The sequence below is a fragment of the Pristis pectinata genome, chromosome 1 (assembly GCF_009764475.1).
Source record: "Pristis pectinata isolate sPriPec2 chromosome 1, sPriPec2.1.pri, whole genome shotgun sequence".
Classification (NCBI taxonomy): Eukaryota; Metazoa; Chordata; class Chondrichthyes; order Rhinopristiformes; family Pristidae; genus Pristis; species Pristis pectinata.
Genome location: NC_067405.1, coordinates 92,504,041 through 92,518,633, shown reverse-complemented (window position 1 = coordinate 92,518,633; position 14,593 = coordinate 92,504,041). Strand labels below are relative to the sequence as shown.

General features: G+C 39.5%; 1 protein-coding gene and 1 long non-coding RNA gene across 10 annotated transcripts in view; one reads left to right on the top strand and one right to left on the bottom strand.

Annotated features, from left to right (window-relative positions):
• The window catches only part of sipa1l1 (signal-induced proliferation-associated 1 like 1), a 275,095-nt gene that overhangs the window by 134,646 nt on the left and 125,856 nt on the right, over window positions 1-14,593 (top strand). The window lies entirely within an intron of this gene.
• On the bottom strand, window positions 2,794-14,087 carry LOC127583944 (uncharacterized). Its single transcript, XR_007958320.1, has 3 exons — window positions 14,036-14,087; window positions 4,772-4,857; window positions 2,794-3,003 (listed from the first exon to the last, which is right to left on the bottom strand). It is a non-coding gene; the product is annotated as an uncharacterized LOC127583944 (long non-coding RNA).

Below are 14,593 nucleotides of genomic sequence, written 5' to 3'. Positions count from 1 at the left end.
AGTCAGCTGCTTCCCCATTAAGTCAAAATTGCAATGGGAAGTTCCTGACAGGACCACTGGGATTAGGAGATTGAATTTCTTGTAATGTTATAATACACAAAAAAAACCAAATAGAAGTATTTTGAGGTTTTTGACCAATAATTTTACAGATCAAAGAAAATGATAGCAGTGTTTTAACTTTGGGTTTTAATAGAATTGTGTAGGAAGCCCAGAATCTTTTTCATCAGCCTTGAGTAAAGTCATGCTGGAAGATATGGTAGTCAGCAGCTCACCCTGACTATAAGTAACCCAGGGCTCTCATACATCTCTTTGATACCAGCACAAATAAATAGCTAAGTCATTGTGGTACAATTTTGATTTTCTAGACTTTTTGGAATTCTCTGCCCCTGAGGGTGGTGGCTGTCAAATCATTAGATACAACTAAGGTAAAGGTAGATAAATTTTTGAAAGATCGAGGAGTTGAGGGTTATGGGGAACAGGCCATATGACTCAGCTGGTCAATGTTGCCATTTGATATAGTCAAGTTCTACTTTTCTGTCAAACTCTTCCCAATCCTGAGCCACTTTCTCCTCTTCAAAGGTACATAAATGTGTCAGTGGCATCTGCTCCATCCAGTGCACTGGCATCTTTCTGTAATTAGGCAGCTGGACTATTGTGGACCACACTTAAGGAAAGAATCAAAAGGTCACTGGAAATAGAGGGGATGAAGGATTAAGCATGATTTCTCTTCCAAATGTTCAGTACAGCTATAGCAGACCTCTTTGCTGTAGTTTACTGTTAGTTTATTTATATATCTTCATGCCCCCATGTTTGGGACTCCCTACAGGTGCTGATGCTTTCTCACATCCTTTTTGAATACTTTCATACTTTTGAAGCCATCTGCCTCCTCTTTGTCATCAACTTTTCAGAGAGATGGAGAGCAGCAGGCTATCTAACCTTTCCTGATGGTTGGCTTCTTTCAATTCTGGTCACGTCCTTGTAAATCTTTGCTGTACTTTGTGTTTCAATATGTTTTCCAAAACTCTACCTAATTCTCCATCTGTGGTCATCTGAGTTTTTACTTACATTTAACATCACTTCTTTCTTGTATATCCTTTTACTCTAGAAATTAGTTTGAACTTTCTGTACTAATATTACAGCCATTGGTAATTCATATATCTTTTGTTTCACAAGTCATTTTGCTGCTTTGTTTAATGTCTCACCTGAAAGCATCTTGCACGCTGCAAGACTCCTTCACTCCCATGTTAGATGTCAGCCTAGATTTTGCGCTTGGGACCCTGAAGCAGAATTTGAACCCATAATCTTCAAAGCTGAGTCACAGCTGCCACTGTAATGGTTCGTCCTTCAAAAGTTGGCAGGGTCACATTTTGCTATCTAGGATTTATTTTTCATTGCCTTCTCACCAAAAATATTTGTGCTACTTTTGTTTGCTGTAATCTTCAGTATAATTAGCTCAACCCTGATTTTCTCCCCCCCACATATCATCCCCAAATATCTGCGTTCAAATCATTTCTGTTTATGGCACTATTTTAGATCTTTATCCCAGAGATGCTTTACTTGCTGGGACTTATGATGGCAATAGAAAATCAAGGAAATTGTTTTTTTTCCTTAAGCCTTTAGTGTGTAATGAGAAATCAGTAAGTACTGACTATATTATTGCCAGCTCAACTTAAGCCATAAATGGACCATTAGGGAGAAAATTGGGTATGGTAGCCTCGTGGGTATGTCTGAAAGCCTGGACTAATTATCTGGTGTATTAGTTCAATTCAACTGGTGGCAGCTCAGAATTTAAATTCTGTAATTTAAATACACCTGGAATAAAAATGCTCAGATCGGTAACGGTGACTGTGTATATACTTGGACTATTATAAAAAATTGTCAGGTTCACTGATGTCTTACAGGAAAGGAAATTTGCTGTCCTTCCCTGTTCTTGCCTACATTTGACAGCAATATGGTTGATTATTAACTGTTCTCTGAAATGACCTTAGCAAAGGACAATAAGAAGTGGGCAATAAATGTAGACACAAGAGACTGCAGATGCTGGAAATCTGGAGCAACACACAAAGGAGCTGGAGGAACTCAGTGCGTCATATCCTGAGGAAGGGTCTCGACCCAAAATGTCGACTATCCATTTTCCTCCATCGATGCTGCCTGATCCATTGAGTTCCTCCAGCTCCTTTGCGTGTTGGGCAGTAAAAATAGCTTTGCCAATGGCACCCAGATCTTGTGAATTAATTATAAAGATGTCACCATGAAGTGTTTAAATTAAACAAGCATGGAAGTGACCTGGATTAACAACAGCAATGTTTCTATTTCTCTTGACCCATGGCTAGTGGCCTAATTCTTTTTAATTCACCCCCCATTATGCTTTGTATTTCAACTATTGAGACTCATCAGCAGTAGTCAGGAGCATAATAGGCCTCCATGTCTTAATATGCATTTCATTTTCATCACAGCAAGGCAGTTTTCAAAAAAAAACTGACCTCTCCAATTCCTTAAGGCTCTGAGGCTTTCTTGAAGATTAATAAGGTAGTTCCTTGATTTGTAGCCGAGAACTATTATGTTTGTTTTGCTTTATCCTTTTCTCTGGGACATAGCGGCAGAGTGCCAAAGTAGTTTACTGCACTGTTAATAAGGTCAGTGCTAGGGCAAGTTTACCATTCAGTATTTTGTGTCAACTCTTCAAATTTCTCACTTCAGTATCACATCAGATTCATAAGCACGTAGAACATAATTTATGTTTATTCAACCTATTATTCCAATTTCCTGGTCATCCCATGCACAATACAAAGCTGTCAGCAGAGATCTTGAGTCTACAAATTATTAATTCTGATATGCAAAGAACAGGTGGAAGGGTAATGTTGTGGCTGATTTCCAGCAATAACATGGGGTGCCCTTGAATTATTGCATCTATGTTATGCTTCAAGCATTGTGCTTTGTCTAGGGCAACATGATTGTCAAGCACTGGAGAACCCACTTGTGCTAACCGCACAGGATCTGTTCCTAGGGAAGAAAGAAAGGTTTGTGTTTAAAAGCAGCTTTCACAAACTCAGGGTGTCCTAAAACTCTTTCCAACCATCAAATAACTTATGAAGAGTCACTGCTGAAATATAGGAAACACAGCAGTCAATTCATCTGCAGTGAGATGCCCCACAAACAGCACTGTGAGGTTGCCCAGACGATCTGTTTCAGTGACGTCGATTGAGAGATATTTGCCAGAATGCTGGGGAGAACTCTGTGCTCTTCTTCAAAATAGTGTCATTTGATATTTTGCATTCATCCAAAAAAGAGAACAATTTTACTGGACTCTATGAGGCCTGCTGCCTCAAAGTGCTGTTTGTGATCCCTGTGTGCCCACACTTATCTGTGTTGGATGCAGAGGGTCAGCGCCCTTTGCATTTTCAAATTGGGTAGTAAGGTCTGGGTGATAATTAAGGCCACAGGCAACAGTACAGAGGACCCCTCAGTACCTCCCTGATTCCCTTTGAAAGAATGCAGAGCATTACCTTCTGTCAAAGCTGTGTCATAGATCTTTAACAATTTGACAGAGATATTTAGTATTAAAATTGAAACAATTAAAGAATGTATTCTAATAATAAGCACTTAAAATTAATAAATACAAATACTTAGAAATAATTAATTACACTAAACTAAAGGAAGATAAGCAATTAAAATACTTATATTCCCTCTACTCCTAATTTGCAGGAACGGAATTCCCAGTGAGGTTCAACTCCCTTTGGAGTCTTAGGTCCTGTGCCAGGTCTGACATATATAGCATCTAAAGGGTAATTTCCCCAGCACAGTGGGGAATCACAGCAGCAATCTGTCAGTAACTCCTGGATTCTGAGTTTGCATGTGCACCTGTGGCTTCAGCTTGAAAGAACAAATGGCCACACCCAGTAAGATTGGTCCAGTGTTTCATCTGAAAGAGACCACATCCACAGGTGGTCAGTATTGCACTCAATTGTTAACTTGAATCGTCTGTTCACATTCCTTGAGTTGAAGTCATAATCTTCTGATTTGAAGTTAGTGAAACATGAGAAGGTGCAATCATGCTGTGGGTGCAAATCAGTGGTCTACAACCGAATCTCACTTGACAGTACAGTGGTGTCTTGTCCTTTGCTAACTCATTGGCGAGTGGGGCCAACCCCCTGTCCATGATAAAAGTGAAGCAGCTCCAGAATGCAGCATGGCTGCAAATTCTGAGAAAACATGAAAGGAGAGGGTACACTATTTCACTAATTAGCCGAACATTGGGCCCATCGACAATGATCAGGAGCGTCCAAACTTGATTCAGTAATTGGCCACACGAAGGGCGAACCTGAGAAATATAACAACCAAGAGGGAAGAGTGGAAAATAGGACTGAATGAAGTTTTATTAGATTTTTCTTTTCCGAAAGAGCAGGTGGCAGAGAGAGAGAGGGATCATTTTTAAGTCAATGAAATCAAATAGGACAGAGTCTCTAACAGAACATGTTGTGCAGTGGCTGCAGTGAGCATGATATTCACATGGATTTCCTTGCCCAGTTTGTACCTTTTATCATGTCGACTGCTTTTACCAGCCAAGGTTCTGAATAGCATATGCTACTTATAGCAGGAGAAGAAGGTGGTAGATTTTACTGTGGGCCAGCTGGAAGTTTATCAATAGTCTTTTAATTTTCTGGGCATCTTAATAATCATCATAAACACTGATTTTATTTGATCATGATGAGCTGAGTGTCAAAATGTTCCAATTGTAATAAATATTGTCCATGTTATTTTATATGCATACCTTACTAGTTTTGGATGATAAACAGGTTGAGCATAAAGGTACGACTGTCATGTCACAATCTGAAGACCTGTTATTTTCTTAAAACCCTGAGGTAGAGAAAAAAATATCAGCAGTAGCAAAGGTCAAGTGAATAGTGACTCCAAGCAGCAATGGTATTTCTGGTAGCTAGTGGGAAGAATTCGATATTGTGACTGTACAGTAAATTAATCTTGAGCAAACTGCATAAACCAGCTGTTCTGAAGGATTAAGTTTCCTCTGGCTTCATGTGGAGAGTTGCAAAGCTGATCTTGCTGCTGAAATACAGCATAACAGAGCTCAACTAAATGCCAGTAAGCCATAACCATCTAGAATGGAAATCAGGGTTGAGAATCCAAAAGAAATTGAAGTCAGACTTGCTGAGCTATTTTTCATGGTGGAATTCAAGAAGGATTGAAAATGTAACTGTGCTAATGAGGCAAAATGACTTAAAATTGCAAACTTCCAAACTAGACATACATCTGAATTTTATTATAGTTGTCTCTCCTGGGTACAGTAACTATAGTATACTTGTTAGTGGTCATGGTTTTATGCTTTTTTTCCTCACTCTTAGATTCATGCCAGTGAAGTAGCAATGAGTGCCATTCCAGATGCCTTGAAAGGGATGTGGGAGGGAAGGGAGAGCCCCTGGCATGAAAGTAAATGGAATGCAATACAGTACACCACTCTAGCCATTTCTCCTTACTGTGTTGAGTTTGCTTTTATGCTCCATAAAATTTTGGCTTGTGTAAATTCAGGATGGTGTTACCAAGTAACAAAAGTTGCGATTACAGGTAGAGGATAATTTATTTTTATGTCAATGTTCTGTTCAATTGTTAATATAACCATTGGACCATTTTGTATGCATGGACTTGTAAGAACAACCTACTTTTTCCCTTTTCTCAGTTTTTCATTTTTAGCAGCTTATTTCTTTTGTAATTCCTTGATGTCTAAATCAGATATTCTTTTTAATTAAGCAAGGTTTAAACATGATCCCTAAAGCTTAATTTGATGTACTTTTGAATGTGGGATCCCTGGTGTGAATCTACTTGACACTAATATTTAAAAAAAAGTATAACAATTTTTAATACACTAGGAAGTGCAGCATTTATTCCTCATCTTAATTGCCCTTGGAAAAATTGGGGGTGAGTCACTTTCTTGAACTGCATGTGTCGCAAAGGTGCTGTTAAGTAATGAGTTCTAGGATTTTTGATCCAACAGCTTTGAAGAAACAGTGATAGTGGGTGACATGGGGGACTTGCAGTGTCTGATGTTTAAATTCACCTGCTGTCATGTTGTTCCAGATGGCAGAGGTGTTATTGCAGATGTCTTGGTGAGTTGCTGTAGGTTATTTTGTAAATAAGTACACACCGGAGCCATGGTGCACCGGTATTGATGGAAATTGATGTCTTAATGTGGTGGTTGAATGTTGCCACGTAATCAGTGCTTGCCTGAATGTTCAGGTCTTCCCGAATTCAGGAATGCTTAATTTGTGGAGGTTTGGCAAATGGATTTAAATGTTTTTCAATCATAACAGAATATCTGTTCTTCTGACCTCATGGTGTAGGGGCAGACATTAATGGAGAAGCTTGGATGAGAATGTTGGGTGTATGATTAGTATGTTTGCAGGCAACATAAAAATTGATAGAGTCATAGATAACAAAGAAGATTGTTTAAAGATACAGCAGGACTTAAATCAGCTGGTAAGTTGGCGAAGTGGTTGCAGGCAGAATTTAATACAGACAAGTGTGATAGTGAAAAAGCATTTGGTACGCTTGTCTTCATAGACCAAGGCATTTAGTATAAGAGTTGGGACATCATGTTGCAGTTGTACAAAATATTGGTTAGACTATGCTTGGAGCATGGTATGCAGTTCTGGTTGCCACACCATAGGAAGGATGTGGTAGCAATATGGAGAGTGCAGAGGAGATTCACCAAGATGTTGTCTGGAATGGAGGGCTGTAGTTATCAGGAAAGGTTGGATACGCTGGGTGTATTCTAATTGGAATGTAGGAGGCTGAGGGGTGGCCTAATAGAGGTTTTTAAAATGATGACAGGCAAAAATAGGATAGATAATCAGAATCTTTCATCGGGACTCCCAGGTTAGGGGAGTCTAGAACTAGAGGTCATGGGTTTAAGGTGAGAAAGGAGAAATTTAAAGAAGGTCTGAGGGGTAAGCTTTTCCAGACAGAAGGTGGTGAATATTTGGAATGAGCTGCCAGAGGAGGTAATGGAGGCAGATATCATTACAACGTTTAAAAGGCATTTGGACAAGTAGTTGGATAGGAAAGGCATTGAAGGATATGGGCCTAGCATGGGCAAATAGGATTAGCATAGATAGGCATGGATGAGATCGGCAGTAAGAGCATGTTTCTGGGCTTCTATGAAGCTGAGGGTGTTTGGGCCTTGGATACTGCCCCAAAAAGCTTGCGTAGGGATTGAGTTGACTGACCTTTAAAAAAAAACGCAAATCTATCTTGCTTACCACAGCCAGTATTTTTCCTCTGATTCAAGTTGACTTCAGTATTACTCGGGCTCCTGATGCTGTACGCAGTTAGAAGCCGTGTTTATGTCAAAGGTCGTCACTTTCAAATTCCCTCTGGAATTTCTTAATGATTGAGAGAAGACCATGGTAATTGGCCAGTTTAAATTTGTCCTGCCTACTTTGCTCGATTTTCCATCCTATGGTTAGATGTTGTAGCTATATGGAATAGCCTAGATAGAGGTTTGTCTAGTTCTCAACGCATCTCCGCCACTGTAATTTATTGTTGGGACATAGTCTTTGATATATCTAGTGCACATAGCCATTTCTTCACATCATGTAGAGTTGATTGAATCCACTGTAAATTGATATTAATGACCTCAAGGAGGCTGAGATGGATCATCCTCTTGGGATTTTGGCACTTTGGTTGCAGATCTTTCTGTCTTGTCTTTTATGTCCTGGGCTCTGCTGCTGAGAATGGAAATATTCATGGAGCCTCCTCCTCACCATTTATTGTTTGATTCTTTGCCAACTTTTATAACTGTGGTGGGTCTACAGAGCTTTGATCTATTGATCTTGGTACTGCTTACCTCCTAAAGCATGCTGCTTTGGCTGGATAGTATGTGTGTAGAACTGAACTGAAGCTTTACCTACAATGGAACCCTTGTTTTTTCACACACAGCTGGTGTTGGCCAATCACGTCCTCTCTACAGCTCTTTGAATTGGATTTGGTTTCCTTACTTGATAGTAGTGGTGAAGTGAAGGATCTCTCAGGCCATGGGGTTACATATTGTGGTGAAATAAAAATCTTTGGCCCACGGTCCACAGTGTCATGTGGATTCCAGTTTAAAGTTTCTTGATTTGGCCTTGCGATGAGTAGTTTTTGAAAATAACTGAAAAGTCATTTTGCAGCAAGTGATAACTAGTATGCCTTCAGTGCACACTAAATGGATTGTAAGGAATTAAACAGGTGAAGTTCTTCCAGAAAGAGATGCCTTGTCCAAAGTAATTACATACCTCTTATCCCAGAGAGGTGAAGGTAATAAATTATAGATGGTCTTTGATACAGGATCAACTGAGACCTTTTTTGAGTTTGTGGTCAAGTATTTGTTTCAGGTGCATGTAAACCTCCTGAAAATTTTAACTATAGACACACATGGTAGGAGACATCATGTTATGCCTTATGCTTTTCTAGACCAATTTAATTCTAATCCATTGCTCTACTAATTCCCTGTTTGCCTTGCAAATTGCTATGCTCTATGCCCTTAAGGATCACAGTGGTTTATGTCTCCCTGCAGTAATACACTCTGTTGCTCTTACAAGTTTTTTGGGTGAGGAAATTTAGCCTAACCCTCTTATTAATAATTTTAAATTAATAATCCCCTTGCCACTGATTTCACAACCAGAGGTGGTTTGTCTTTCCTTATTCACTTTTTTAAAAACCCTGTGTAATTTAAAAAAGAAATCATTAAATCTTTTAGCTTTCCAATGAAAGCACTTTCCTGTCCCTGTTGGCAATATGCTGATTCCATGTAACATGCTCTCTCTGGTTTTAATGTTCTTTCTGTAATGGGATATCCACAACTGCACTCGGTACTCTGACAATGGCTCAATCATATTTTCAATTATTTCTTTACTCTTGTGCTCGATGCCCCTAATTACAAAACTGTGTTATGGCCTATTTTATGAATGTATCTATCTGAATCCATATTGCCTGCAGTTTGAGAATTGCAATCTTTCTTTATCCACACCCTTCAGTATTTTTTCCATTGAATTTAAGCTCTCATTCCTCCATTTTTCCATCCTGTAATGCTTTACCCTCAAACCTCTCTGAAGTAAATTCATGTTGCATTCTGCAAATCTGCCTGTAATCTTAAATTGCTCATCACTCATTGTGTCAGCTTTAGTTTTGAACTAATATCCTGAAAAAAAGTACCTGCATTAAAGTGTGGTTAATTGCTTTGACTTGTGCTGGGCTGTTCATGAGAATTCAAAGGCCTCCAGAAGCTAATTCCACTAAACACTGGAAGCGAAGGTTATGAAGACTTGCTTCATGTGTGACCTGTGCTGTCTAAAAGGATATTTTTGATGTTGTATTGTATTGTATTCCACAGGTAATTCTAAAGAGTTGCCATACAAATATTTCCTTCAGTCTCCCAATTTAGAAGTGGACTTCATTATTTGATGCTGGAAAGTGTGAGTTAATAAATACTGTGTTCCCTTGCTACATAGGTAATAAATGAAGACAGTTCAAATTTCACATGCGAAGGCATCCAAATGATGAAGCTCTTCCCCTGTTCCTTGATGAATTAGTTTACCATCAATCCAGGGGTTTACCCACGGAACACTTACAGACAAAGATATGTTTTGTTCTTTGTCAAGTCCCTGCTGAGCTCATTTGACTTCCTCTGTTTGGTTGTAGAGTTTTCACCACCAGGAAACCATTAGCTCTCCTACTGAAACTGTCTTTTCTCAGCAGGCTTCTTTCCTCTCCTTCCTAGTTATGACGAAGGAAATGCCTAACTCTGTTTCTCCTCCCACTGATGTGGCCTGACTTCGCTGAGCATTTTCTGTTTTTATTTATGCTCTCATCTCATTTCCTGTTTTATACATCTGTTCCTTAGTTTGACAGTAGTACACTCCCAGATATTTTTTCTATCTTCTGTGTATGTGAGGCACATGTAGATAGATACCACTGGGCCTCTATAGTGACATCAAATGGATGGTAACCCTTGTTTGATGTTACATGTGCAACGTTATTCTATGGACAACAAAGCCTGTAAAGAGCATTGTTTGTCTCGTATGAGACTAGCTCGTTTCAGCAGTACTTCAGGGGGGGCCTGAATTTAGCTGGATTGCTGCTGTGTAGTCCAAGGCATCCATCAATCTTGCAGATATGTTCTTCTTTAAATATTTGTTTTTGAAGGGTTCACTCCTCCTTTGCTGCCCACATCAGATATCTTCAGACCACACCGATCCGCTGCCCTAAACACACATTGAACCTTCTTCTCCAGCCGATTTCATCGTGCAACCAGTCCTCTCACTGACTCCTTCACCTCAATCATTCTCCAGTTGATCTTACAACCAATCCCTTCCACACAACCTCACCTCCCAGTTCTTTTCCTCTTCCAGTCAGAGTGCTCCCACCCCACATACTCTCCCTTCTTAGGTACTAATTGCAATAACCCTTTCCATGGGGATGGTTGGGAGGAATATCTGTGCAACTCTTCAACCAGGGCAAAAATAGTCTTTTGGTAAAATTTCATAATTAGAAGATCTCTTCTTAGATTCCTTAAAGGCATTTTTCCCATTAAAATGACATAATATTTATTATTCCCTGTTCTCATTGTACTGAATCTCTTCTACATGGTTTAATATCTTTTTCTTAATGGGAAGGTCCTTCCTACAATATAGCTTACAGAATCTGTGTAGTATTCACAATAAAGCTTGATCAATATTTTGTACATGTTGCAAATGACTCCCTCAAAAATGTTAAAGTGTGACTTAACCTTTGTAAATTCAAACAGATTGCATTTGATTGTCAATCGTTGAATAACTTATTACTGCTTACAGTCGGCATTCATCCACGAGCTATAAAAACTGCGTGCAGCGTGATGGCACACCAGTTAGTGCTGCTGCCTTTCAGCTCCAGGGATCTTGGTGATGTCTATTGGAGTCTGCACATCCTGTCTTTGACAATCTGGATTTCCACCTGGTGCTCTGGTTTCCTCCCACATTCCAAAGGCAAGCTGACAGGTTAATTGGCCATTGTAACTACCTCTTAGTGTAGGTTAAGTGGTATAAATAAATAAAGGGAGTTGATGGGCATGTGTGTGAGAGAAGAAGTTGCAGCAATACAGAGAATGGGGCTGATGGGATTGCTTCCCTGGGAGCTGAATGGTCCCAATGGGCTGAATGTCCTCTTTTTGTGTTGTTATAAGAAGATAACAAAAGAAGAGTGGTAGTGGAACAGAATCACATTAAAACAATTAACACCCATGGGGAAGAAAAGAAGATGTAGTGTCATGGGAAGTGCACCATTCCTGACGATAAGTGTTGGTAAAATTAGAAACTGTTATCAACAGAATAGCTGTTTGGGTCAGATTATGATTTGAAATAATATTGAGTATTAAAACGTGCAGGATTATTGGAATTAAAGGAATCTTTCTGTGCCTCCGAATTGTGTTTCATTGTAAATTGAAACTGAATTTGGAAGCACAGTAGAACACACAGCTGTGGCTACTGTCTGGGTTGAATTTCAAGGTGAGTGTTTTTGGTTGCCCTGACAGACATTGCCCATCACTAATTGTCCTCAAAGGTAATGGTGAAGTTCCATCTTGAATCACTGCCAGCCTTATAATCAAGGCACTCCCAATGGTTCTGTTTGCAGAGTATTATTTTCATGGCTGATTTGTGTAAGCACTGGTGTCGGTTTTGGTATTGATTTATTATTGTCACATGTTATGAGGTACAGTGAAAAACATTTGTTTGCATGCCATCCAGACAGATCATGCCATACCTAAGTGCATCATGGTAGTAAAACAATGATAGGATGCAGAATATAGTGTTGCAGCTGCAGAGAAAAATGCAGTGTAGGTAGACAAATAAAATGCAAGGGCCACGACGAGGTATATTGAGAGATCAAGAGTTCATCTTTTTGTGCATGAGTAATCTGTTCAAGAGTCTGACAACAGGTGGGATAGAAGCTGTCCTTGAGCCTGGTGGTACATACTCTCAAGCTTTTGTATCTTTCTGCCTGATGGGAGAGGGGAGAAGAGAGAATGACCGAGGTGGGAGGGGTCCTTGGATTGTATTGGCTGCTTTCTCCCGAGGCAGCAGGAAGTGTAGATGGAGTCAATGGAGGGGAGGCTGGTCCTCTGCATAACTGAGATATAGGCAGTTTTTTAGGAAGCATGGTTTTCCATTATAGGAAGATGGAATTGTATACTTTGGTTCTAATTTTCTTTTGGGTATTATATTTCAAGTAGAGTTTGGATGTGAGCTTGCAATTGGAAAATTTAAGCTAGTTCAACAGCTGGCAGCAACAGGAGAAGCCCAGGGTCTCTTCTTCCAGTGCTTGATTAACATTTTCAAAAGCCAGCACATGTTACGTTTTTGAGTCAGTTTTTGTTAAATCAATGGTTTGCTCTGTAGGCCAGGAAGTGGCAAGATAAAATGCAAATCACAATATCCTTAACACTTCACATAGAGGTTGCTTTGTCTGAAACAAAAAGCAATGATGGAGTAAAATGGAAGTGCTGCAGAGGTCTGTATTGAGCACAAATGAAGTACAACTCAAATTAACCATGCTTGGATCTAAGAGTAATTAATTCAAGGGATATGCACATTGCTGGTGCCCATTCCTAATCTCTTACAGAAAGTGCTGATGAGCTGCTTTTGTGAACTGCTGTGGTCAGTGTTGTAGAGATACTGCCCTGATAGTGTTTGTATGGAAGGTCCAGGACCATTGCTAGTACAACAATGTAATGGTGATTATGTCAAAGTCAGGATACTGTGTGTCTTGTGGAGGATCTTAGAAGTGGTGATTTACCTTAGATGGTGAAGGTGACAAGTTTGTGTCAATAATGCCTCATTGAGTTGCCAGTGTGCATCTTGTAAATGATGCATTGCAGCCATTGTATGCTGGTGGTGCAGGGCCATTCGCCCATACTGTTCGATATCTTAAAGCTTGGAAGACTTTATGACTTTTGACTGGCTCATAGAGCATGTCAGTGGATATGAATGAATGTAATTTGGATGGTGCATGATGTGAAACACCGTAGGTTTCTAAACCTTGTAAAGTTGGCTCTTCAGTGTGGCACATGATACACACAATACAAATCCATTTGTGGGCTAGTTTGGTAGCAGTGTATCTATTGATTAGTGAATATGTAGCTGCGGTTCCAAGTCTTTCCAGTCTTGCTGAATGTACTTGCATATAAAGAAAAATGAATGGTTTGTCATGCTTTGCTACACAATACAGTCAAATGCAACTAAGCAAGTTCCACTTTATTATATCAAAGTGTATATGTGTCAAATTATGGAGCAAGTTATCAGAATAGAACACTTTTAATCAGCTACTGATTCACTTTGAGATCCTCAGTTGTCTGGAGCCTATTGTTACACCAGCCTTTACAGTAAGGATGTTTTCCTTCTCTCCAGAGATAAATTTAGTGTTCTGGATTCCAGAACCCCAATATATTGAACATCAATAGATTTTTCAAAAAAAGCATGTAACAGAATTGTTATATACTGCATTAACCACTGAAATTTCAAAATGATTTTAAAAGCTGACACATCTTAAATCTTTCTCATTGTAGGTTTTTCCCATTATAGGTTATGAAAAATGTTACATTTTTAAAAAAAACTATTCCGTTTGGATGAAATCTTGTGCAGAACCTTGATTGTGGTAGCAGTGACTAATTTTGTTTGCTGGGTAGTGGCAAAATCTATGCACTGACAACCATTCCAATTAAAAGCAACAGCATACTTTAACTGAGGATTAATGAACAGGACTTTATATATCCCAAATAAACTGATAACATGGAATATTCAAGTTACAATGATCACGTTGGTTCCTTGCTCTCTAGCCTCTTTTTGTTTAATGCTGTTTCCCAAATTGTGGAGATCTCGAGAATAAATTTATTGAAAAAAAAATAATTGAAATTCTGATTATCCCTCAGTAAAATGTTACTCCTGCAGAGTTTGCCTCGCTTTGTTAGTTTACTCAGCCAGAACCAGATAGGGTGAAGTGCTATCAGACCTACCTGTGAATATTTTCAATGAAACAGGTCAAACGCTCAAGGAGAGGGATGGTGGCAGTGTCCCCTCCTCGGCTCTGAAAATGCATATATTAGTGAGGAAGCGGGCAGTATAAACTGGGAGGGGTAGTAAACTCTGGCAGGGTGGGTGGGAGAATTAAATCCGGTTTGGTGGATTCTGTGATTTTTAAATAGAAAAACAAATGAGTCAACTTTCCTGGCAGTCACGGGGAAACTCATCTGCATTACTTTAACCATACGATGATTTATTTGTTGATTACTCATCTGTACTGACATTGCCAGGTCTTTTATAGTCAAGTTCTTGGTTGCTGAAGGCCCGATGTGATGCATTAGTTCCGCCCAACTTTATTGCAACATTTTGCTGCTACCTTAGCTCCACCTTTGTGGCTTAAGTTTGTAGGTTCGAGTTGTACCATCACACTTGAAACAGAGTCAACAGTTCAGTGCTGAGCCATGTGCTGCTACCAGAGGTGCAGTCTTCCAGTTGAGACATTAAACTGAAGCCCTGTCCTGGTCAGGAGGATAAGCTCTCGAAGAGCCCTT